Genomic DNA, 24,491 nt, shown 5'->3' with positions numbered 1-24,491 from the left:
TTTTCTATAGAAAACTGTGCCAAAATTGTATTTCAAAAGATAAAAACTTTCTTTAGAAAATTTTCTTAAAATTTTATTCCTATAGAACATTTTTTCAAAATTTTATTTATTGTTGTCAACCTTTCATTTGAATAGAAAATTTTCTTAAAATTTTATTATACCCTGCGCCACACTGTGGAACAGTGTATTATAAGTTAGTGCATATGTTTGCAACACCCAGAAGGAGACGAGATAGACACATGGTGTCTTTGGCAATAATGCTCAAGATGCTGAGTCGATATAACCATGTCCGTCTGTCCGTCCGTCCATCTGTCCGTCTGTCTGTCTGTGAACACATTTTTGTGATCAACGTCTAGGTCGCAATTTAAGTCCAATCGCCTTAAAATTTGGCACATGTTCCTAATTTGGGTCAGACTAGAACCCTATTGATTTTGGAGAAATCGGTTCAGAGTTAGATATAGCTCCCATATATATCTTTCGCCCGATATGCACTAATATGGACCCAGCAGCCAGAGTTTTATACCGATTTGCTTGAAATTTTGTACAAACATAACACTTAGTCGTATAGTCAAGTGTACAAAAGTTGTTTGAAATCGGTTCAGATTTAGATATAGCTCCCATATATATCTTTCGCCCGATATGGACTAATATGGTCCTAGAAGCCAGAGTTTTGGCCCAATTTGTTTGAAACTTTGCACTAGGAGTACAATTAGTAGTGCAGTTAAGTGTGCAAAATTTGATTGAAATCGGTTCATATTTAGATATAGCTCTCATATATATCATTCGCCCGATATGGACTAATATGGTCCTAATAGCCAGAGTTTTGCCCCAATTTAGTTGAAATTTTGCACAGGGAGTAGATTTAGCATTATAGCTATGCGTGTCAAATTTGATTGAAATCGGCTCAGGTTTATATATAGCTCCCATATATAGCTTTCGCCCGATTTACACTCATATGACCACAGAGGCCAATTTTTAACTCCGATTTAGTTGAAATTTTGCACAGAGAGTAGAATTAGCATTGCAGCTATGCGTGCCAAATTAGGTTTAGTTCAGATTTAGATATAGCTCCTATATATATGTTTCTCTGATTTCGACAAAAATGGTCAAAATACCAACATTTTCCTTGTTAAATCGCTACTGCTTAGTCGAAAAGTTGTAAAAATGACTCTTATTTTCCTAAACTTGTAATACATATATATCGAGCGATAAATCATACATAATCTTTTGCGAAGTTTCCTTAAAATTGCTTCAGATATAAATGTTTCCCATATTTATACCCTTATACCACTACTGTGGTACAGGGTATAATAAGTTTTTGCATTTGTATGTAACGCCAAGAAGGAGTAATCATAGACCAACCTTTTAGTATACGGATCGCCTTAGAATTAAATTCTGAGTCGATTTAGCGATGTCCGTCTGTCTGTCTGTTGGTGTATTTTTGTGTGCAAAGTACAGCTCGCAGTTGTAGTCCGATTGTCGTAAAATTGGGTATAGGGTCCTGTTTCGGCTCAAAGACGATCCCTATTGATTTTGGAAAAAATCGGTTCAGATTTAGATATAGCTACCACATGTATTTTTCACCGATCTGGTCATAATTGGCGTGTATATCAACCGATCTTCCTCAAATACCGTACATCCGAATATTTTATGAGTCTCGAAAAACTTGCAAAATATCAGCCAAATCGGTGCAGATTTAGATATAGCTCCCATATATAGCTTTCGCCCGATTTACACTCATATGACCACAGAGGCCAATTTTTTTGCTCCGATTTAGTTGAAATTTTGCACAGGGAGTAGAATTAGCATTGTAGCTATGTGTGCCAAATTTGGTTGAAATCGGTTCAGATTTAGATATAGCTCCCATATATATGTTTTTCTGATTTCGACAAAAATGGTCAAAATACCGACATTTTCCTTGTAAAATCGCCACTGCTTAGTCGAAAAGTTGTAAAAATGAGTCTAATTTTCCTAAACTTCTAATACATATATATCGAGCGATAAACAAACTTTTGCGAAGTTTCCTTAAAATTACTTCAGATTTAAATGTTTCCCATATTTTTTACTAACATTGTGTTCCACCCTAGTGCATTAGCCGACTTAAATTTTGAGTCTATAGATTTTGTAGAAGTCTATCAAATTCTGTCCAGATCGAGTTATATTGAAATGTATGTATTTGGGACAAACCTTTATATATACCCCCAACACATTTGACGGATGTGATATGGTATCGAAAATTTAGATCTACAAAGTGGTGCAGGGTATAATATAGTCGGCCCCGCCCGACTTTAGACTTTCCTTACTTGTTTTATAGATAATGTTGTCAAAATTTGTTGTATAGAAAATTTTTTCTCTATAGTAAATTTTTGTCAATTATATTTCTATAGAAAAGTTTCTCAAAATTTTATAGCAATAAAAAATTTTCTCATAACTTTATTTCTGTAGAACAATTTTATTAAGATTCTATCTCTATAGAAAAATTTTGTCAAAATTTTATCTTTATCGAATGTTTTGTCAAAATTTCATTGATTTGAATTTTTTCTTTAGTATTCTTGTTTGGCTTTGTCATATCTTGCAAAGTTATGTCACTCGGTCAGTTTAAATTATTTATTAATATTTTCCTTTTGTATTTAATTCTAAACCTTAATATGCCTTCAAGAAAAGTTTTCTAAAAGGAAAAGTCCAAGCAACAAGATATCAAAACACAAGGGTTCATAAGAACACAATAATAACTAAGAAAACTAAAATTTGTAATTTATCAAGATACTACAATTAAAACAAAAATAATTACTCAAAATATTTATGAAATGAGAAATTGTTTTTTTGTTTCAATATCCTTTGGTTTAACACATAATTTGTCCACATTTCAAATTCTTCTTCCTCCTTCTTTGGTTATCCCATCAAATGTATTTGTAAGCCCAAATTTGATTAATGAGCCATTTTGTACCATCTGTTGTCGCCAAGGGTATCGGACTAATTGGCACATGTGTTTGAAGTTTCCAATGTCATATCATACTCGTAATTGTCAATTATGACAATCATAGTCAGAGATAAATTTACAAATAATACCAACGAAATGGATTGTGTCACAATGGAGTGAGCGTAACTGGCTATTAATTTGATTTATTTTCCTAAATAATAAAATTTGGACTTCATTTGTTTAATTTCGTTAAAAATTTCATGGGATACTCACATAAATTACCAACGTAACTTAATGTTATTCTAGCAAACAATGGATGGATATAAGATTAACACTTTACCTAGACTTTATTTGGAACACATTTTTTTTTTGGATTTTCAAAATAAATCGAAAATAAAGACCCTGCTTCAATCAATAATACACCGAAAAAAGCATCTTTAATTCCAAAGATTTTGTTTTTACACTAAGGATTTTTAAGATTTTTTTTCCAATTATTTCGCAACAAAAATTGTCTTTCAAAAATTGCATTTTTGTCATCATAAAAATTAATTTTTATTTAAATCTTTTTTATTGGATCACACCCTCCCCACCACTTTGTAGGTTGCCAAGAAAGGTTTTTGTAAATTGACATTATTATTTCCAGCTATAGGAGAACATCTTGGCATGAAAAGATATTTGTTTTATTTCGGTCTGACACTGATATTGTAATTTTGTCCAAATGCCAAACAACAAAACCTCCCAACATCTTTGTTTATTCGCACACCATCCTTTTAGTATGCTAAAAATTTTCGTTCATATCTGGCTAGAGTTTAAGACACGAACATTTCTAAATCCTGGCAACATTTTGATGGCAATTTTCTAAGGAATTTGTAGTCACATAACACGAAAAAAAAAACATGCAACAAATATTTCCAAAAGGTAATAAGAAACTGTTGCTCTCACACAACACGACCGCATTTTCAGTTTAATTTTATTTCTATCGGAAATTTTCTCAAGAGTTTATTTCTATAGAAATTTTCTCAAAATTTTATTTCTATAGAAACTTTTCTCAAAATTTTGTTTTTATAGAAAATTTTGTCAAAATTTTTTTTCTATAGAAAATTTTGTCAAAAATTTTTTTCTATAGAAAATTTTGTAAAAAAAAAATTTTTTTCTATAGAAAATTTTGCCAAACTTTTATTTCTACAGAAAATTTTCTCACAACGTTTTTTCTATAAAATTTTTTGTCAAAATTTTATTTCTATAGAAAATTTAGACAAAATTTCATTTCTATAAAAATTTTTGTCAAATTTTGTTCCTGTACAACATTTTATCAAAATTGGATATCCATAGAAAATTGTCTCAAAACTTTTTTTCTATAGAAAATTTTGTCAAAATTTTATTTCTATAAAGGATTCTATCCAAATTTTATTTCTAAAGAATATTTTTTTCAAAATTTTATTTCTATAGAAATTTTTCTCAATTTTTTTTCTATAGAAAATTTTGTCCAAATAATATTTTTATAGCAAATGTAGTAAAAATTTTAGTTTTATAGAAAATTTTGTCATAATTTTAGTTTTATAGAAAATTTTGTCATAATTTTAGTTTTATAGAAAATTTTGTCAATTTTTTTTCTATAGAGAATTTTGCCAAAATTTTATTTCTACAGAAAATTTTCTCACAATTTTATTTCAATAAAAATTTTTCTCCAAATTTTATTTTTATAGAAAACTTAGACAAATTTTCAATTCTTTAAAAATTTTTCTCAAATTTTGTTTCTGTACAACATTATATCAAAATTTGATATCTATAGAAAATTGTCTCAAAACTTGTTTTTCTATAGAAAATTATGTCAAAATTTTATTTCTATAAAGAATTTTATCCAAATTTTATTTCTATAGAAAATTTTGTCAAAATTTTAGTTTTGTAGAAAATTTTGTCAAAATATTATTTTTAAAGCAAATGCTGTAAAAATTTTAGTTTTATAGAAAATTTTGTCATAATTTTAGTTTTATAGAAAATTTTGTCAAAATTTTATTTCTATAAAAAGTTTTGTCAAAATTTTTATTTCTATAAAAAGTTTTGTCAAAATTTTTAATTCTCTAGAAAACTTTGTCAAATTTTTTTTTCTATATAAAATTTTGTTAAAATTTTATTTCTATAGAAAATGTTGTCAAAATTTTATATCTAAAGAAAATTTTGTCAAAATTTTATTTCTATAGAAAATTTTGTCAAAATTTTATTTCTATAGAAAATTTAGACAAAATTTCATTTCTATAAAAATTTTTGTCAAATTTTGTTCCTGTACAACATTTTATCAAAATTGGATATCCATAGAAAATTGTCTCAAAACTTTGTTTCTATAGAAAATTTTGTCAAAATTTTATTTCTGTAAAGGATTCTATCCAAATTTTATTTCTAAAGAATATTTTTTTCAAAATTTTATTTCTATAAAAAATTTTGTAAACATTTTATTTCTATAGAAAATTTTGTAAACATTTTATTTCTATAAAAAATTTTCTCATAATTTTATTTCTATAGAAATTTTTTTAATTTTTTTTTTCTATAGAAAATTTTGTATAAAATAATATTTTTATAGCAAATGCAGTAAACATTTTAGTTTTATAGAAAATTTTGTCAATTTTCTTTTCTATAGAGAATTTTGCCAAAATTTTATTTCTACAGAAAATTTTCTCACAATTTTATTTCAATAAAAATTTTTCTCCAAATTTTATTTTTATAGAAAACTTAGACAAATTTTCAATTCTTTAAAAATTTTTCTCAAATTTTGTTTCTGTACAACATTATATCAAAACTTGATATCTACAGAAAATTGTCTCAAAACTTGTTTTTCTATAGAAAATTATGTCAAAATTTTATTTCTATAAAGGATTTTATCCAAATTTAATTTCTATAGAAAATTTTGTCAAAATTTTAGTTTTATAGAAAATTTTGTCAAAATATTATTTTTAAAGCAAATGCTGTAAAAATTTTAGTTTTATAGAAAATTTTGTCATAATTTTAGTTTTATAGAAAATTTTGTCAAAATTTTATTTCTATTAAAAGTTTTGTCAAAATTTTTATTTCTATAAAAAGTTTTGTCAAAATTTTTAATTCTCTAGAAAATTTTGTCAAAAAATTTTTTTTTCTATATAAAATTTTGTTAAAATTTTATTTCTATAGAAAATGTTGTCAAAATTTTATTTCTAAAGAAAATTTTGTCAAAATTTTATTTCTATAGAAAATTTTGTCAAAATTTTATTTCTATAGAAAATTTTGTTAAAATTTTGTAGAAAATTTTGTCAAAATGTTATTTCTATAGAAAATTTTGGCAAAATGTTATTTCTATGGAAAATTTTGTCAAATTTTTATTTCTATAGAAAATTTTGTCAAAATTTTATTTCTATAGAAAATTTTGTTAAAATTTTGTAGAAAATTTTGTCAAAATGTTATTTCTATAGAAAATTTTGGCAAAATGTTATTTCTATGGAAAATTTTGTCAAATTTTTATTGCTATGGAAAATTTCGTCATTTTGTCAAAATTTTATTTCCATAGAAAATTTAGTCAAAGATCTTGTCAAAACGTGTGTTTATATAAAAAGTTTTGTCAAAATTGTATTTCTATAGAAAATTTTGTCAAAATTTTATTTCTATAAAACGTTTTGTCAAAATTTTTATTTCTATAAAAAGTTTTGTCAAAAATATTACTTCAATAGAAAATTTTGTCAAAATTTTACTTCTATAGAAAATCTTGACAAAATTTAATTTCTTTAGAAAATTTTGTCAAATATTATTTCTATTATTTCTATTTATTTCTTTTATCAAAATTTGATATCTATAGAAAATTGTTCCAAAGTTTTTTTTTTCTGTATAAATTTTTGTAAAAATTTTATTTCTATAAAGGATTTTATCCAAATTTTAGTTCTAAAGAATTTTTTTCTGTTGAAAATTTTCTCAATATTATAATTCCATAGAAAATTTTGCTAAATTTAGTTCTGTAGAAAAATTTGTGAAGATTTTTTTAAAAATTTATTCAAAATTTTATTTCTTATTTTTAGAAAGTTTTAACAAAATTTTATTTCTAAAGAATATTTTCACAAAATTTTAGTATATTAGAAAATTTTCTCAAAATTGTATTTCTATGGAAAATTTTGGCAAAATATTATTTCTATCGAAAATTTTGTAATATTTTATTTCTTAAGAAAATTTTGTCTAAATTTTATAAGAAAATTTTTAAGAAAATTTTGTCAAAATTTTATTTCGTTAGAAAATTTTGTCTAAATTTTATTTCTTTAGAACATTTTGTCAAAATTGTATTTCTTTAGAAAATTTTGTCAAACTTTATGTCTGCGAAATAGGTTATCAAAATTTGATATCTATAGAAAATCGTCCCAAAGTTTTTTTTTTTTTCTGTACAAATTTATGCCGACATTTTATTTCTATAAAGGATTTTATCCAAATTTTAGTTCTAAAGAATTTGTTTCTGTAGAAAATTTTCTCAATATTATAATTCCATAGAAAATTTTGCCAAATTTATTTTTGTAGAAAAATTTAGTGAAGATTTTTTTAAATTTATTCAAAATTTTATTTCTATGGAAAATTTTGTCAAAATGTTATTTCTATAGAAAATTGTGGCAAAATGTTATTTCTATAGAAAATTTTGTCAAAATTGTATTTTTATAAAAAAAAATTTGACGATTTTTTATTTCTATAAAAAATTTTCGTTTTTTGTTTTTTATTGTTTTATTTATTGACTGGGTTTATTTTGATCTCAAAATAAACCCAGTCAACTGCACTCACATCGATGATGTGACGGTGGCAAAGGAAAAGAGAAATGTTTTTTACATAGATTTATATAGGCAAAGGCCAACTATCATAAACCTTTTTTCGGAGGGTTCGAGTGTGGTTCACTTTGGGTTTAGTGAACTACCCGAATTTATATTGATAATTGGTTGATAGTTTTGCTGCAAGTAGAGGAAGTTGATGAGGAATGTGGTAATTCCAAAACGTGCGTCCATCCAACCATCTTGCAGTCTTTAGGGCTTTGCCCAAATAAATTTGACAAACATTCTATAGAAATAAATTTTTTACAAAATTTTATTTATATAGAAAATGTTGTCAAAATTTTATTGTGGTAGAAAATTTTTTAAAAATTTTATTTCTATAAAAAAATTGTATTTCTTAAAAAAGTTTTGTCAAAATGTTGTTTCTATAGAAAAATTTGTTAGATGTTATTTTTATAGAAAATTTTATCAAAATTCTATAGAAATAAAATTTTTACAAAATTTATTTATATAGAAAATGTTGTCAAATTTTTATTTTGGTAGAAAATTTTTAAATTTTTTTTTTATTGTGGTAGGAATTTTTTTAAAAATTTTATTTCTATAAAAAATTTGTTCAAAATTTTATTTCTTTTAAAAATTTTGTCCATATTTTTTTTCTACAGAAAATGTTGTCAATGTTTTATTTCTATGGATTTTTTTTTATTATACCCTTCACCACTACTGTGGTACAGGGTATAATAAGTTTGTGCATTTGTATGTAACGCCAAGAAGGAGTAATCACAGACCAACCTTTTAGTATACGGATCGGCTTAGAATTAAATTCTGAGTCGATTTAGCGATGTCCGTCTGTCTGTCTGTCTGTCTGTCTGTCTGTTGATGTATTTTTGTGTGCAAAGTACAGCTCGCAGTTTTAGTCCGATTGTCCTAAAATTTGGTATAGGGTCCTGTTTCGGCTCAAAGACGATCCCTATTGATTTTGGAAAAAATCGGTTCAGATTTAGATATAGCTGCCATATATATTTTTCACCGATCTGGTCATAATTGGCGTGTATATCAACCGATCTTCCTCAAATTCCGTACATCCGAATATTTTATGAGTCTCGAAAAACTTGCAAAATATCAGCAAAATCGGTTCAGATTTAGATATAGCTCCCATATATAGCTTTCGTCGATTTACACTCATTTGCCCACAGAGGCCAATTTTTATCTTCGATTTAGTTGAAATTTTGCACAGGGAGTAGAATTAGCATTGTAAATATGCGTGCCAAATTTGGTTGAAATCGGTTCAGATTTGGATATATCTGCCATATAAAGCTTTCGCCCGATTTACACTCATATGACCACAGAGGCCAATTTTTAACTCCGATTTAGTTGAAATTTTGCACAGGGAGTAGAATTAGCATTGTAGCTATGCGTGCCAAATTTGGTTGAAATCGGTTCAGATTTAGATATAGCTCCCATATATATGTTTTTCTGATTTCGACAAAAATGGTCAAAATACCAACATTTTCCTTGTAAAATCGCCACTGCTTAGTCGAAAAGTTGTAAAAATGACTCAAATTTTCCTAAACTTCTAATACATATATATCGAGCGATAAATCATAAATAAACTTTTTCGAAGTTTCCTTAAAATTGCTTCAGATTTAAACGTTTCCCATATTTTTTTACTAACATTGTGTTCCACCCTAGTGCATTAGCCACTTAAATTTTGAGTCTATAGATTTTGTAGAAGTCTATCAAATTCTTCCAGATCGAGTGATATTTAAATTTATGTATTTGGGACAAACCTTTATATATAGCCCCAACACATTTGACGGATGTGATATGGTATCGAAAATTTAGATCAACAAAGTGGTGCAGGGTACAATATAGTCGGCCCCGCCCGACTTTAGACTTTCCTTACTTGTTATACCCTTCACCACTACTGTGGTACAGGGTATAATAAGTTTGTGCATTTGTATGTAACACCAAGAAGGAAAAGTCTGAGACCCATCGTTTAGTATACCGATCGTCTTAGAATTAAATTCTGAGTCGATTTAGCGATGTCCGTCTGTCTGTCTGTCTGTCTGTCTGTCCGTCTGTCTGTCTGTCTGTTGATGTATTTTTGTGTGCAAAGTACAGCTCGCAGTTTTAGTCCGATTGTCCTAAAATTTGGTATAGGGTCCTGTTTTGGCTCAAAGACGATCCCTATTGATTTTGGAAAAAATCGGTTCAGATTTAGATATAGCTGCCATATATATTTTTCACCGATCTGGTCATAATTGGCGTGTATACCAACCGATCTTCCTCAAATTCCGTACATCCGAATATTTTATGAGTCTCGAAAAACTTGCAAAATATCAGCCCAATCGGTTTAGATTTAGATATAGCTCCCATATATAGCTATCACCCGATTTACACTCATTTGCCCACAGAGGCCAATTTTTTGCTCCGATTTAGTTGAAATTTTGCACAGGGAGTAGAATTAGCATTGTAGCTATGCGTGTCAAATTTGGTTGAAATCGGTTCAGATTTAGATATAGCTCCCATATATAGCTTTCACCCGATTTACACTCATATGACCACAGAGGCCAATTTTTTGCTCCGATTTAGTTGAAATTTTGCACAGAGAGTAGAATTAGCATTGTAGCTATGCGTGCCAAATTTGGTTGAAATCGGTTCAGATTTAGATATAGCTCCCATATATAGCTTTCGCCCGATTTACACTCATATGACCACAGAGGCCAATTTTTTGCTCCGATTTAGTTGAAATTTTTCACAGGGAGTAGAATTAGCATTGTAGCTATGCATGCCAAATTTGGTTGAAATCGGTTCAGATTTAGATATAGCTCCCATATATAGCTTTCGCCCGATTTACACTCATATGACCATAGAGGCCAATTTTTAACTCCGATTTAGTTGAAATTTTGCACAAGGTTTTGAATTAGCATTGTTGCTATGCGTGCCAAATTTGGTTGAAATCGGTTCAGATTTAGATATAGCTCCCATATATATGTTTTTCTGATTTCGACAAAAATGGTCAAAATACCAACATTTACCATGTAAAATCGCCACTGTTTAGTCGAAAAGTTGTAAAAATTACTCTATTTTTCCTTAACTTCTAATGAATATATATCGAGCGATAAATCATAAATAAACTTTTGCGAAGTTTTCTTAAAATTGCTCCAGATTTAAATGTTTCCCATATTTTTTTACTAACATTGTGTTCCACCCTAGTGCATTAGCCGACTTAAATTTTGAGTCTACAGATTTTGTAGAAGTCTATCAAATTCTGTCCAGATCGAGTGATATTTAAATGTATGTATTTGGGACAAACCTTTATATATAGCCCCAACACATTTGACGGATGTGATATGGTATCGAAAATTTAGATCTACAAAGTGGTGCAGGGTATAATATAGTCGGCCCCGCCCGACTTTAGACTTTCCTTACTGGTGTTTACATAGATTTATGTAGGCAAAGGCCAACTATCATAAACCTTTTTTCGGAGGGTTCGAGTGTGGTTCACTTTGGGTTTAGTGAACTACCCGAATTTATTTTGATAATTGGTTGATAGTTTTGCTGCAAGTAGAGGATGTTGATGAGGAATGTGGTAATTCCGAAACGTGCGTCCAGCCAACCATCTTGCAGTCCATAGGGCTTTACCCAAATAAATTTGACAAACATTCTCCTCCTCTTTTGGTTAAGCAACTTTTGTAGTTTAGTCAACGCAATGGTTTTAAAGCTGAGATCAAAACAACAAATATAAAAAATTTTACCAAAATTTTATTTGTGTAGATTTTTTTTTCAAAATTTTATTTCTTTAAAAATTTTTGTCAAAATTTTGTTTCTATAGAAAATTTTATCAAAATTCTATAGAAATAAAATTTTTACAAAATTTTATTTATATAGAAAATGTTATCAAAATTTTATTTTGGTAGAAAATTTTTTTAAAAATTTTATTTCTATAAAAAATTTGGTCAAAATTTTGTTTCTATAAAAAATTTGGTCAAAATTTTATTTCTATAAAAAATTTGGTCAAAATTTTGTTTCTATAGAAAAATTTGTTAAATGTTATTTCTATAATAAATTTTATCAAAATTCTATAGAAACAACATTTTTACAAAATTTTATTTATATAGAATATGTTGTCAAAATTTTATTTTGGTAGAAAATTTTTTAACAATTTTATTTTTTTATTTTGGTAGAAAATTTTTTAAAAATTTTATTTCTATAAAAAATTTGGTCAAAATTTTATTTCTTTAAAAAATTTTGTCAAAATTTTTTTTCTACAGAAAATGTTGTCAAAGTTTTATTTCTATGGATTTTTTTTTTTAATTTTTCTCTAAAATTCAATCATCGTACAACATCTGTCCTTTTAAATTTACAGTATTCACATGGAATCATTATCATTTGATTTAACAAAATTTATATCGAGTGCAATAAAAATCAAAACCAAACAAGCCACTTCACTTGAAACCATAACAAATTATTTTGAAAAGCTTCTAATCAATTCGATTGATGCTTTCCCCTCAAAATTATTTGCTATGAAATACCACTGCATAACCACTTATGGCAATGTAATTATTTGATACTAAACTCACCAAATGCTGTTCATCACTGATTATTGATAGGTAAGGTAGATGAAAATAACCTTGTTAGTTATATGAAAGGAAAACATCAATAGAAGCGCGAATTTAATTATATGAAAACGAATAAATGAAAATTGGGGGCATTGATTTTGAAACTGAAACAACAGCAATGGGAAACAATTTCCAAAGCGATAAAGTTATACATAGTCAATTATTTGTTTATTTAGGATCGCTTTTAATCAATTAGTGGCAGTTGATATATTTTGAAAGAGTAATATAGCTATCAATTTGCACCCTGCTAACTTTGTGAGTATACCTAAATAATTTTACTCCTCTTTTTATTACTTATATATAGATGTTGATATTTTGAGGGACATTTTGAACTAACACTTGTTCAGGTCTAGCTATATAGTCTTAACGTTTGTTTTAAATTTATGGGACAGCTGAGCGAGATTTTTTATTCCAAAAAATATATAACATATCATTTAATCCATATCAAAAGATTAAATAAATAAAAAAAATAAAAATTTTCTCCATTTTATTTTAAATTTGTATTGAATTTAGAAAGTGAATTTAAAAACTTAATAGTTCAAAGATTGATTTTCAGTGAGAAAGAGAGAGAGAACAAAAGAGAATATTTAATCGATTTAGTTGAAAACTAAGGCAGAGAGTATTAAGATAACAAGAGGACGAAATTTTCTCTTCTACAAAAACAACAAATGTCAACCGTATAGATGTCGCACAATGCCTGTAGCTTTGGTATAACCGACGTTGCGGTCGAAGCGCTGTTTTGATAAATTCTTTATTAAGGCATCGGCAGTTATAATTTCAAATTGTCTGCGAAAAAATTTAATAGAATGAAAAGATTTATATAAAAGAACATTTGTTATTACAAAGTAGGTTCTAAATCCTATTTTCCTTACGTTTCGTAAAGCCGGCAGAGAATTGAACTTGGTGATGCCGACGCAAACTTCATGACATTTGAGAGAAGTGCCGACAAAAACTGCATGATATTAGAAAAATTTTCCTCATGACTGCCACCTACTGACGCAGTTTCGCTTCACAGCTTCGTCCTCTTGTCTTTTTATTGTCTCTGACTAAGGTACTTAATTTTGTACGTTTCTTATCCTTAACCCTCTTATGGCCCATTTTTTGCTAGCTTATTAAATATTAAATGTTAACGACACAAAAGCAAGAAAACTAAACAAGAAAAATGTATACAGCAAAATTCAGTACACTGAAAAAAAAAGCATGCTCGGTTCCCAAGATTTTGTCTTTACTTTAAAAATTTTGGTATTGATGATTTGAGCCAAAGAAGCAGAGAATACAAATAAGGATACTTTTAAGACACAATTCTCTCTTAAATTTGGGTTTTGTGTACTTGCTTCTAGGAAGCAAATTTTAATTTTTCCTTTTTTAAGCTTGTTTTCTTCACATGCTATCAAAGTCCTTTAAAAACGAGTTAACGACAACTTTATTTTCCAAATTCAGACTCGACTTCCAGTAGAAATTACGCTATGTTTCAAGTAAAAACCGTCTTCAAAATAAAGTTTTGAAAAACATGTCCTATATTTGAACGATTTTTTGCTTCGTAGTCAAGATGCGAAAAGACAACAAATTTAAAGAAAATTTCATTAATTTTAAAGAATTGTTCTGAATTATTAACGTCAAATTGACCTTAGCCCAAAAATGTTTTCTTTCATGTTATGATATTCATTTTTAAGTCACATCACTTAATTGTAAGGACAATACGACTTCATTGAAAAGTTTATCGACTATTGGACAAGGAAAAAAAATTTATATTAGAGAAATGCGTCTTCTATGCTAAGCAAAATATGTATTTGTATTTTAAAGACATGAAATATTTGACCAAACGACAATATTTTTTTTAGTGTATATGCTGCAAAGCCTCTTGAACAGTTTCACCTAAGTTTTCTTTTTAATTTACATATTTATGTTGTCTTAATGTGTGCTTTGCTAAAAGCTTCTTTATTTAATAAAGCCTGCCTAAAGGCGGGATTGGGTATTAGAGGGTTAAATATAGTAGAAAGAAGGTTCTTTTAATTTCAAGATAAAGTAGTGTCCTAAATATGGGAAGAGAGAAGTTCACCACTGTGGTATCACAATGGACTGAATAGTCTAAGTGAGCCTGATACATCGGGCTGCCACATAACCTAACCTAACCTAAATATGGGATTTCCTTTGAACTTTTGATACTTGACGTTAGTCTATGCCCTCTAACAACCACTCACTAATTCATCGATATCAGTCTATAATCTATATATATAAATAACTTGACCCGCTCCACTGCGCATTCCGAAAATTTCTTAAAATTTTATTTCTATAGAAAATTTTGTCAAAGTTTTGTTTGTATTGAAAATTTTGTGAAAATTTTATTTTTATAGAAAATTTTGGCAAAATTGTATTTATATATATCATTTTGTCAAAATTTTAATTCAATTGATAATTTCGTCAATTTTTTTTTCTATAGATAATTTTGTCAAAATTTTATTTCCAGAGAGAATATGTCAAAATTTTATTTCCAGAGAGAATTTTGTCAAAATTTTATTTCTATAGAAAATTTCATCAAAACTTTGTTTCTATAGACAATTGTCAAAATTGTCTATAGAAAATTTCTATAGACAGTTGTCAAAATTGTCTATAGAAAATAGAAACAAAATTTTGTTTCTATAAAATATTTTGTCAAGGTTTTATTTGTATAGAAAATGTTGTCAAAATGTTATTTCTATAAAATATTTGTCAAGGTTTTATGTATATAGAAAATTTTTATTCCGAAAATTTCTTAAAATTTTATTCCTATAGAAAATTTTGTCAAAATTTTGTTTGTATAGAAAATTTTGTCAAAATTTTATTTTTATAGAAAATTTTGTAAAAATTTTATTTTTATAGAAAATTTTGCCAAAATTTTGTATGTATTGAAAATTTTGTCAAAATTTTATTTATATAAATAATTTTGTCAAAATTTTACTTCTATAGATAATTTTGTCAAAATTTTATTTCTATAGAAAATTTCATCAACATTTTGTTTCTATAGACAATTGTCAAAATTGTCTATAGAAAATAGAAACAAAATTTTGTTTTTATAAAATATTTTGTCAAGGTTTTATTTATACACAAAGTTTTGCCCAAATTTTTTTGTATAGAAAATTTTGAAAAATTTTATTTCTACAGAAAATTTTGTTTCTATAGACAATTTTGTCAAAATTTTATTTCTATAGAAAATTTTGTCAAAATTTTATTCCTATAAAATATCTTGTCAAGGTTTAATTTATATAGAAAGTTTTGCAAAAATTTGATTTCTATAGAAAATATTGAAAACTTTTATTTCTATAGACAATTTTGTCAAAAAATTTTTCTATAGATAATTTTGTCAAAATTTTATTTCTATAGAAATTTTGTCAAAATTTTATTTCTATAGAAAGTTTTGAAAACATTTTATTTCTATAGAAAATTTTGTCAAAATATTGTTTCTATAGACTATTGTCAAAATTGTCTATAGCAAATAGAAACAAAATTTTGTTTCTATAAAATACTAGCGTAACCCGGCCCGCTTCGCTGCGCCTGCCGAAGCGCATTTGTAGGAACATTTTGCGTTAACTTAGTCAACCATATTCTTCGTGCTGAAAACAAATTCGAAAAGATTTGAATTCTTTCAAACAAATCGGACTACTTCCTTTTTCTTTTCTAGGTACAAATACGGCGGATATGCAATATAGTTCGTCTTAAAAAATGTTCTTTATTCAAGTAGTTGGACAAACTTCTACATTTCTTGTGAATTTTAAGTGTGGTTTGTCAATGAAAGGTATCCTTCTCCTCAACATATCTGAAAATTAAGCACTATATTATAATAACATACAAAGGATTACTGTTTCCCATCTAATAAATCGGAAAAAGCAAAAGTAGTAAACAATTTTACCACATTAACATTTGCTAAAATGTTGGAAAATGATGCACCCTCTGCCAATTTCATGTAAATTTAAGTTCTTTACTAAAAAGAAGTCTGGCAGAAGCTCATTTACGGACAACCCTCTACTTTCAATTTAAGAAAAAAAAAACGGACAAAAGGGAACCCTCTCCCACCTTCGCCCCACTCTGACCTGATATCGGACTATCACGTACAATATATTAACATAATTTCATAACTACTCAATGGTCCCTATGAATTCAATCGAAGTAAATCGACAAAGTTTATTTCAATTTTCCCCTTCTCCAACCAGATATCGAAAAATCATATACTAATTTAAAAATCATGTATACATTTAATCACCTCCTCCCACGTTCCCTGTTAATTTCAAGTAGATCGGAGATGTTTAAATTTTGCTTATTGTTTTAAAGGGACGTCACTTTCCCCGATACAATATCGACAAACACCGTAGTGAATAGCACCCCTAACCTTCCCTGAAAATTCTTCAAACTTCCCTTCGTTCATAACCTTCCTCCACTGCCTTTGTAAATTTTAAGAAAACTTAAGAATTTTTGTTTTTTTTGCAGTTTTAGAGGAGGACCTACTCCCCGACCAAATATCGAAAAGTGATGTAGCGTATCTTTTGTAAACGTCCCAGAAAATGTCAAGCAAATTATAAGCCTAAAGGGGCGGCCTCTCTTCCGTCCAAATATCACAAAATCAGGTATCAACTATTAATATCGTAACCTCTCCCCAGTCCTCTGTAAATTTCAAGTAACTCGGTAAAGTTTAATTGTTTCTCTGTATGTAGTTACTTTAGAGAAGCGGATGTCTCCCTATGTCCTTTTATTATACCCACCACCATAGAATGGTGACGGGGGTATAATAAGTTTGTCATTCCGTTTGTAACGCATCGAAATATCGATTTCCGACTATATAAAGTATATATATTCTTGATCAGGGAGAAATTCTAAGACGATATAACGATGTCCGTCTGTCCGTCTGTCTGTCTGTCTGTCTGTCTGTCTGTCTGTTGTAATCACGCTACAGTCTTCAATAATGAAGCAATCGTGCTGAAATTTTGCACAAACTCGTCTTTTGTCTGCAGGCAGGTCAAGTTCGAGGATGGGCTATATCGGTCCAGGTTTTGATATAGTCCCCATATAAACCGACATCCCGATTTGGGATCTTGGGCTTATAGAAATCGTAGTTTTTATCCAATTTGCCTGAAATTTAAAATCTAGAGGTATTTTATGACCATAAAGAGGTGTGCCAAAAATGGTGAGTATCGGTCCATGTTTTGGTATAGCCCCCATATAGACCGATCTCCCGATTTTACTTCTTGGGCTTATAGAAACCGCAGTTTTTATTCAATTTACTTGAAATTGGAAATCTAGAGGTATTGTAGGACCACAAATACGTGTGCCAAAAATTGTGAGTATCGGTCCATGTTTTGGTATGGTCCCCATATAAAACGACCTCCCGATTTGGGGTCTTGGGCTTATAGAAATCGTAGTTTTTATCCAATTTGCATGAAATTTGAAATCTAGAGGTATTTTATGACCATAAAGAGGTGTGCCAAAAATTGTGAGTATCGGTCCATATTTTGGTATAGCCCCCATATAGACCTATCTCCCGATTTTACTTCTTTGGCTTATAGAAACCGCAGTTTTTATTCAATTTACCTGAAATTGGAAATCTATAGGTATTTTCGGGTCATAAAGAGGTGTGCCGAAAACGGTGAGTATCGGTCCATATTTTAGTATAGACCCCATAAGAACGATCTCCCGATTTAACTCCTTGGGTTTCTAGAAACAGTAGGTTTTCTCTGATTTGCCTGAAATTGTAAATATTCTGGTATTTTACGCTCACAAAAACGTGTATCGGATTAAGTTTTTATCGGTCCATTTGGTAATGCCTCCATATAGACCGACTTCACTTCTTGAGGGTGTAGAAGGTGCACTGATCATGAAAATTGCTTGAAACTCAATGTAAAATTTCCAGATTTTACTTCTACAGATTTAAGATTTCAAATCAAGACGTTATTTTATAATTTTCTTGCACACTTACAAGAGATGTTAATGATTCCTCTAAAACTCAAACAAAAATGGTTCTTATAAATCCAGAATCTGATATAGTCTTCATAGGTGAAATCTTTAAATTTATCTTTGGGAAGTGTCCCCAAGTCCTCAAGCCCTCCTGAAATTTCAAAGGAAACCCTAATATTTGGTTCATGGTGGTGGGTATTTAAGATTCGGCCCAGCCGAACTTAGTGCTGTATATACTTGTTTTTATTAAAAAATTAGGAACCTGATATAAATATCATAACCTCGCTCATTTTTCCGTAAAATTTCAGTCGGGGGAGCTTAGTTTTGTTTTCACTGTACTTAAAAAAAAAAGTCGGGCAAAGGGGTGGTCCCCCTCCCCGACCAAATATCGAAAAATAATGTAGCGGATTTTTGTCTAGATCCCAACCCCAACATTCAATGAAAATTTCAAGCAAATCGCATAATTTTGTTCCAAGTTTAAAAAAGTAGGGCAAGGGGGAGGTCCCCCTCCCCGTCCACATATGAAACCATCAGGTACCCCATATTAATTCCATAACCTGACCGCATGTTCTCTGTAAATCTCAAATAATTTAGAGAATTTTTGTTTTTTCACTGTACTTTAAAAAAAGTCGAACAAAGGGGAGGTCTCCCTCCGCCACCAAATATCGAAATATAAAGTAGCGGATCTTTATCTAGATACCAAACACAACCTTCAATGAAAATTTCAAGCAAATCGGTCAACTTTGGTCCAATTTTCAAAAAGTCCGGCAAAGGGGAGGTCCCCCTCCGCGACCAGGTGTCAAAAAATGAGGTACCCTATTTTCACCACATGAACGCCCCCTACGATCTCTGAAAGTTTCAAGTAAATCGGTTCAGCCGTTTCGGAGCCAACTCGGAACATACAAACAAACAAACAAATAAACAAACATAAATTGAATTTTATATATATAGATTTTGTCAAGGTTTTATTTATATAGAAAGTTTTGCAAAAATTTTATATCTATAGAAAATTTTGAAAAATTTTAATTCTATAGAAAATTTTGAAAAATTTTAATTCTATAGAAAATTTTATCCAAACTTTGTTCCTATAGAATATTTTGGCAAAATTTTATTTCTTTTGAAAATTTTGCCAAAATTTTATTTCTATAGAAAGTTTTTAAAAATTTTTATTTCTATAGAAAATTTTGTCAACATTTTGTTTCTATAGAAAACGTTGTCAAAATTTTATTTCTATAGAAAATATTCTCAAAATTTTGCTTTAATAGAAAATTTTCTCAACATTTTATTTCTATAGAAATTTTCTCAAAAATGTTATTTCTATAGAAATTTGTTCAAAATTTTATTTCTATAGAAAGTTTTGAAAAAATTTTATTTCTATAGAAAATTTTGTCAAAATTTTATTTCTACAAAATATATTGTCAAGGTTTTATTTATATTGAAAATTTTTATCAAAATTTTAGATCTATAGAAAAATTTTATCAAAATTTTATTTCTTTTTTTATTCTTTTTTACAAAACCTTTTTTCGGAAGGTTCAAGTGTGGTTCATTGTTTGGTTTAAAGAACTTCCTGAATTTATTCTGATAATTGGTTGATAGTTTTGCTGCAAGTACAGGATGCTGATGAGGAATGTGGTAATTCCGAAACGTGCGTCCATCATCTTGCAGTCTATAGGGCTTTGCCCAAATAAATTTGACAAACATTCTTTTCCTCTGTTGGTTAAGCTACACTTGTAGTTTAGTCAATGTATGGTTTTAAGCTGAAATCAAAAAAAAACAACAACAAAAATTTTATTTCTATAGAAAATTTTGTCAAAATTTTATTTCTATAAAATATTTCCTCAAGGTTTTATTTATATAGAAAGTTTTGCAAAAATTTTATTTCTATAGAAAATATTGAAAAATTTTATTTTTATAGAAAATTGTTATCAAAATTTTAGATCTATAGATAAATTTTACCAAAAATTTTATTTCTATAGAAAATTTTGTCAAAATTTTATTTCTATTGAAAATTTTGCCAAAATTTTATTTCTATAAAAAGTTTTGCAAAAATTTTATTTGTATAGAAAATTTTGTGAAATTTTATTTCTATAAAAAATGTTTCCAAAATTTTGTTTCTGTAGAAAATTTAAAAAAAAAAATTATTTCTGTACAAAATTTTGTTAAAATTGTATATCTGTAGAGAATTTTGACAAAATTTTATTTCTATTGAAAATTTTGCTTGAATCAGTTTAAATCTTTTGCTTTGTGTATTAATATAAGCGATTGGGATTAAATTGAACTAAGGTCCCATTTTTATTTGTTTTTATTAAAATTTTCTCCAAATTTAATACAAAAACCAGTAAGGAAATTCTAAAGTCGGGCGGGGCCGACTATATTATACCCTGCACCACTTTGTTGATCTAAATTTTCGATACCATATCACATCCGTCAAATGTGTTGGGGCTATATAAAGGGTGATTTGTTAAGAGCTTGATAACTTTTTTTTTAAAAAAAACGCATAAAATTTGCAAAATCTCATCGGTTCTTTATTTGAAACGTTAGATTGGTCCATGACATTTACTTTTTGAAGATAATTTCATTTAAATGTTGACCGCGGCTGCGTCTTAGGTGGTCCATTCGAAAAGTCCAATTTTGGGCAACTTTTTCGAGCATTTCGGCCGGAATAGCCCGAATTTCTTCGGAAATGTTGTCTTCCAAAGCTGGAATAGTTGCTGGCTTATTTCTGTAGACTTTAGACTTGACGTAGCCCCACAAAAAATAGTCTAAAGGCGTCAAATCGCATGATCTTGGTGGCCAACTTACCGGTCCATTTCTTGAGATGAATTGTTCTCCGAAGTTTTCCCTCAAAATGGCCATAGAATCGCGAGCTGTGTGGCATGTAGCGCCATCTTGTTGAAACCACATGTCAACCAAGTTCAGTTCTTCCATTTTTGGCAACAAAAAGTTTGTTAGCATCGAACGATAGCGATCGCCATTCACCGTAACGTTGCGTCCAACAGCATCTTTGAAAAAATACGGTCCAATGATTCCACCAGCGTACAAACCACACCAAACAGTGCATTTTTCGGGATGCATGGGCAGTTCTTGAACGGCTTCTGGTTGCTCTTCACTCCAAATGCGGCAATTTTGCTTATTTACGTAGCCATTCAACCAGAAATGAGCCTCATCGCTGAACAAAATTTGTCGATAAAAAAGCGGATTTTCTGCCAACTTTTCTAGGGCCCATTCACTGAAAATTCGACGTTGTGGCTCGTTAGTAAGTCTATTCATGATGAAATGTCAAAGCATACTGAGCATCTTTCTCTTTGACACCATGTCTGAAATCCCACGTGATCTGTCAAATACTAATGCATGAAAATCCTAACCTCAAAAGAATCACCCTTTATAAAGGTTTGTCCCAAATACATAAATTTAAATATCACTCGATCTGGAAGAATTTGATAGACTTCTACAAAATCTATAGACTCAAAATTTAAGTGGCTAATGCACTAGGGTGAAACACAATGTTAGTAAAAAACCAGTAAGGAAAGTCTAAAGTCGGGCGGGGCCGACTATATTATACCTTGCACCACTTTGTAGATCTAAATTTTCGATACCATATCACATCCGTCAAATGTGTACATTTAAATATCACTCGATCTGGAAGAATTTGATAGACTTCTACAAAATCTATAGACTCAAAATTTAAGTCGGCTAATGCACTAGGGTGGAACACAATGTTAGTAAAAAACCAGTAAGGAAAGTCTAAAGTCGGGCGGGGCCGACTATATTATACCCTGCACCACTTTGTAGATCTAAATTTTCGATACCATATCATATCCGTCAAATGTGTACATTTAAATATCACTCGATCTGGAAGAATTTGATAGACTTCTACAAAATCTATAGACTCAAAATTTAAGTCGGCTAATGCACTAGGGTGGAACACAATGTTAGTAAAAAAATATGGGAAACGTTTAAATCTGAAGCAATTTTAAGGAAACTTCGAAAAAGTTTATTTATGATTTTTCGCTCAATATATATGTGTTAGAAGTTTAGGAAAATTAGAGTCATTTTTACAACTTTTCGACTAAGCAGTGGCGATTTTACAAGGAAAATGTTGGTATTTTGACCATTTTTGTCGAAATCAGAAAAACATATATATGGGAGCTATATCTAAATCTGAACCGATTTCAACCAAATTTGGCACGCATAGCTACAATGCTAATTCTACTCCCTGTGCAAAATTTCAACTAAATCGGAGTTAAAAATTGGCCTCTGTGGTCATATGAGTGTAAATCGGGCGAAAGCTATATATGGGAGATATATCCAACTCTGAACCGATTTCAAGCAAATTTGGCACGCATAGTTACAACGCTAATTCTACTCCCTATGCAAAATTTCAACTAAATCGGAGCAAAAAATTGGCCTCTGTGGGCAAATGAGTGTAAATCGGGCGAAAGCTATATATGGGAGCTATATCTAAATCTGAACCGATTTTGCTGATATTTTGCAAGTTTTTCGAGACTCATAAAATATTCGGATGTACGGAATTTGAGGAAGATCGGTTGATATACACGCCAATTATGACCAGATCGGTGAAAAATATATATGGCAGCTATATCTAAATCTGAACCGATTTCTTCCAAAATCAATAGGGATCGTCTTTGAGCCGAAACAGGACCCTATACCAAATTTTAGGACAATCGGACTAAAACTGCGAGCTGTACTTTGCACACAAAAATACATCAACAGACAGACAGACAGACAGACAGACAGACAGACGGACAGACAGACGGACAGACAGACAGACGGACATCGCTAAATCGACTCAGAATTTAATTCTAAGCCGATCCGTATACTAAAAGGTTGGTCTATGATTACTCCTTCTTGGCGTTACATACAAATGCACAAACTTATTATACCCTGTACCACAGTAGTGGTGAAGGGTATAATAAATTTGATCATGGTTTTATTTAGTGTCCCACTTACAATTTAAGTACATCAGTATATAAAATCACACTCTCACACATACATAGGTATACAATTGTAGTTGTATTTATTGCAGTTGTTCTCAATGCAATTTATTCGCAATTGTGGTGTTTTGTGTACACTACGATGTTTATATGTGTGCGTGTGGAGATCTCTCATTCGTCGAAATTGCTTTTGGTTTTTGTATAGCATGTGCCAAATGTTTGTTTTGTTGTTGTTGTTATTGTGTGTATGGTTGATACAGATGGGGAATGGTTGTTTATCGTAATGTGTTTACCATCACTCCATAGAATCGGATACCGCACCAAATGCTCTTCTAATGTTAAATTCAATTCACTTTAAAAATTCAAACGTTCCCCCATATTCGCACTCACACATTCATGGGTATATCAATTGGTGTGAAAAAAAATTTCAGTGTTGATGTGACTACAAAATTTCAATGGAATGAATTTGCGGTTGCTTATTTGCTAGTGAACGATGCCTGAACGATTATGTGGAAGGACGACATGAAAGTCTAGGGTTTTCCAAAAGTTAAATTCAAATATCAATAGCTTTAATTCAATAAATTGATTATTAAAAGATTAATAAAAAATTAAATTAAAAATAAATTAAAATTAAAATATCAAGAAAAAGCAGACTGTTTTGGTCGACATTTTTTAAAATTGCGAATTTTTAAAGTATTATTGACAAAAATTCTTTTATTAATTTTTTTAATATTGTAATGAAGAGTTATAGGGGCTACCTATCAGAGAATGAAGCCGACCAGCCTTAATATTTAATTTGCATATTATTTATTTTTGTTGTGCTTGCTTTTTAAATTTAATTTATTATAGAATCGTAGTATTGAATTAGTTTGGATGAAAGTTTAAAATCTTCGGCAGGGAATAGCTAAATTTTTAGATGTAAAGAGATCTATATTGACTGATTGACAGCTACATTTTTGGAGAGATAATCGGAAATGTTGATGAAATTTTCTACAAAAATAACATTTTTACAGAATTTTCTATGGAAATTTAATGTTAACAAAAGTTTTTATAGAAATAACATGTTGACAAAATTTTATATGGAAATAACTCTTATAAATAAAATTATGGCAAAATTTTCTACAGATATAAAATTGTGACAAAATTTTCTATAGAAATAAAATTTTCCATTTGTTTTGTTTTGTTATTGTTGGTTTTGTTCTTTAAGCATTGTTGTTGTTTTTTATTTCAGCTTAAAACCATACATTGACTAAACTACAAGAGTGGCTTAACCAACAGAGGAAAAGAATGTTTGTCAAATTTATTTGGG

This window comes from Haematobia irritans, chromosome 1 (genome assembly GCF_050003625.1).
Source record: "Haematobia irritans isolate KBUSLIRL chromosome 1, ASM5000362v1, whole genome shotgun sequence".
NCBI lineage: Eukaryota > Metazoa > Arthropoda > Insecta > Diptera > Muscidae > Haematobia > Haematobia irritans.
Note: the sequence above shows the minus strand (reverse complement) of the source record.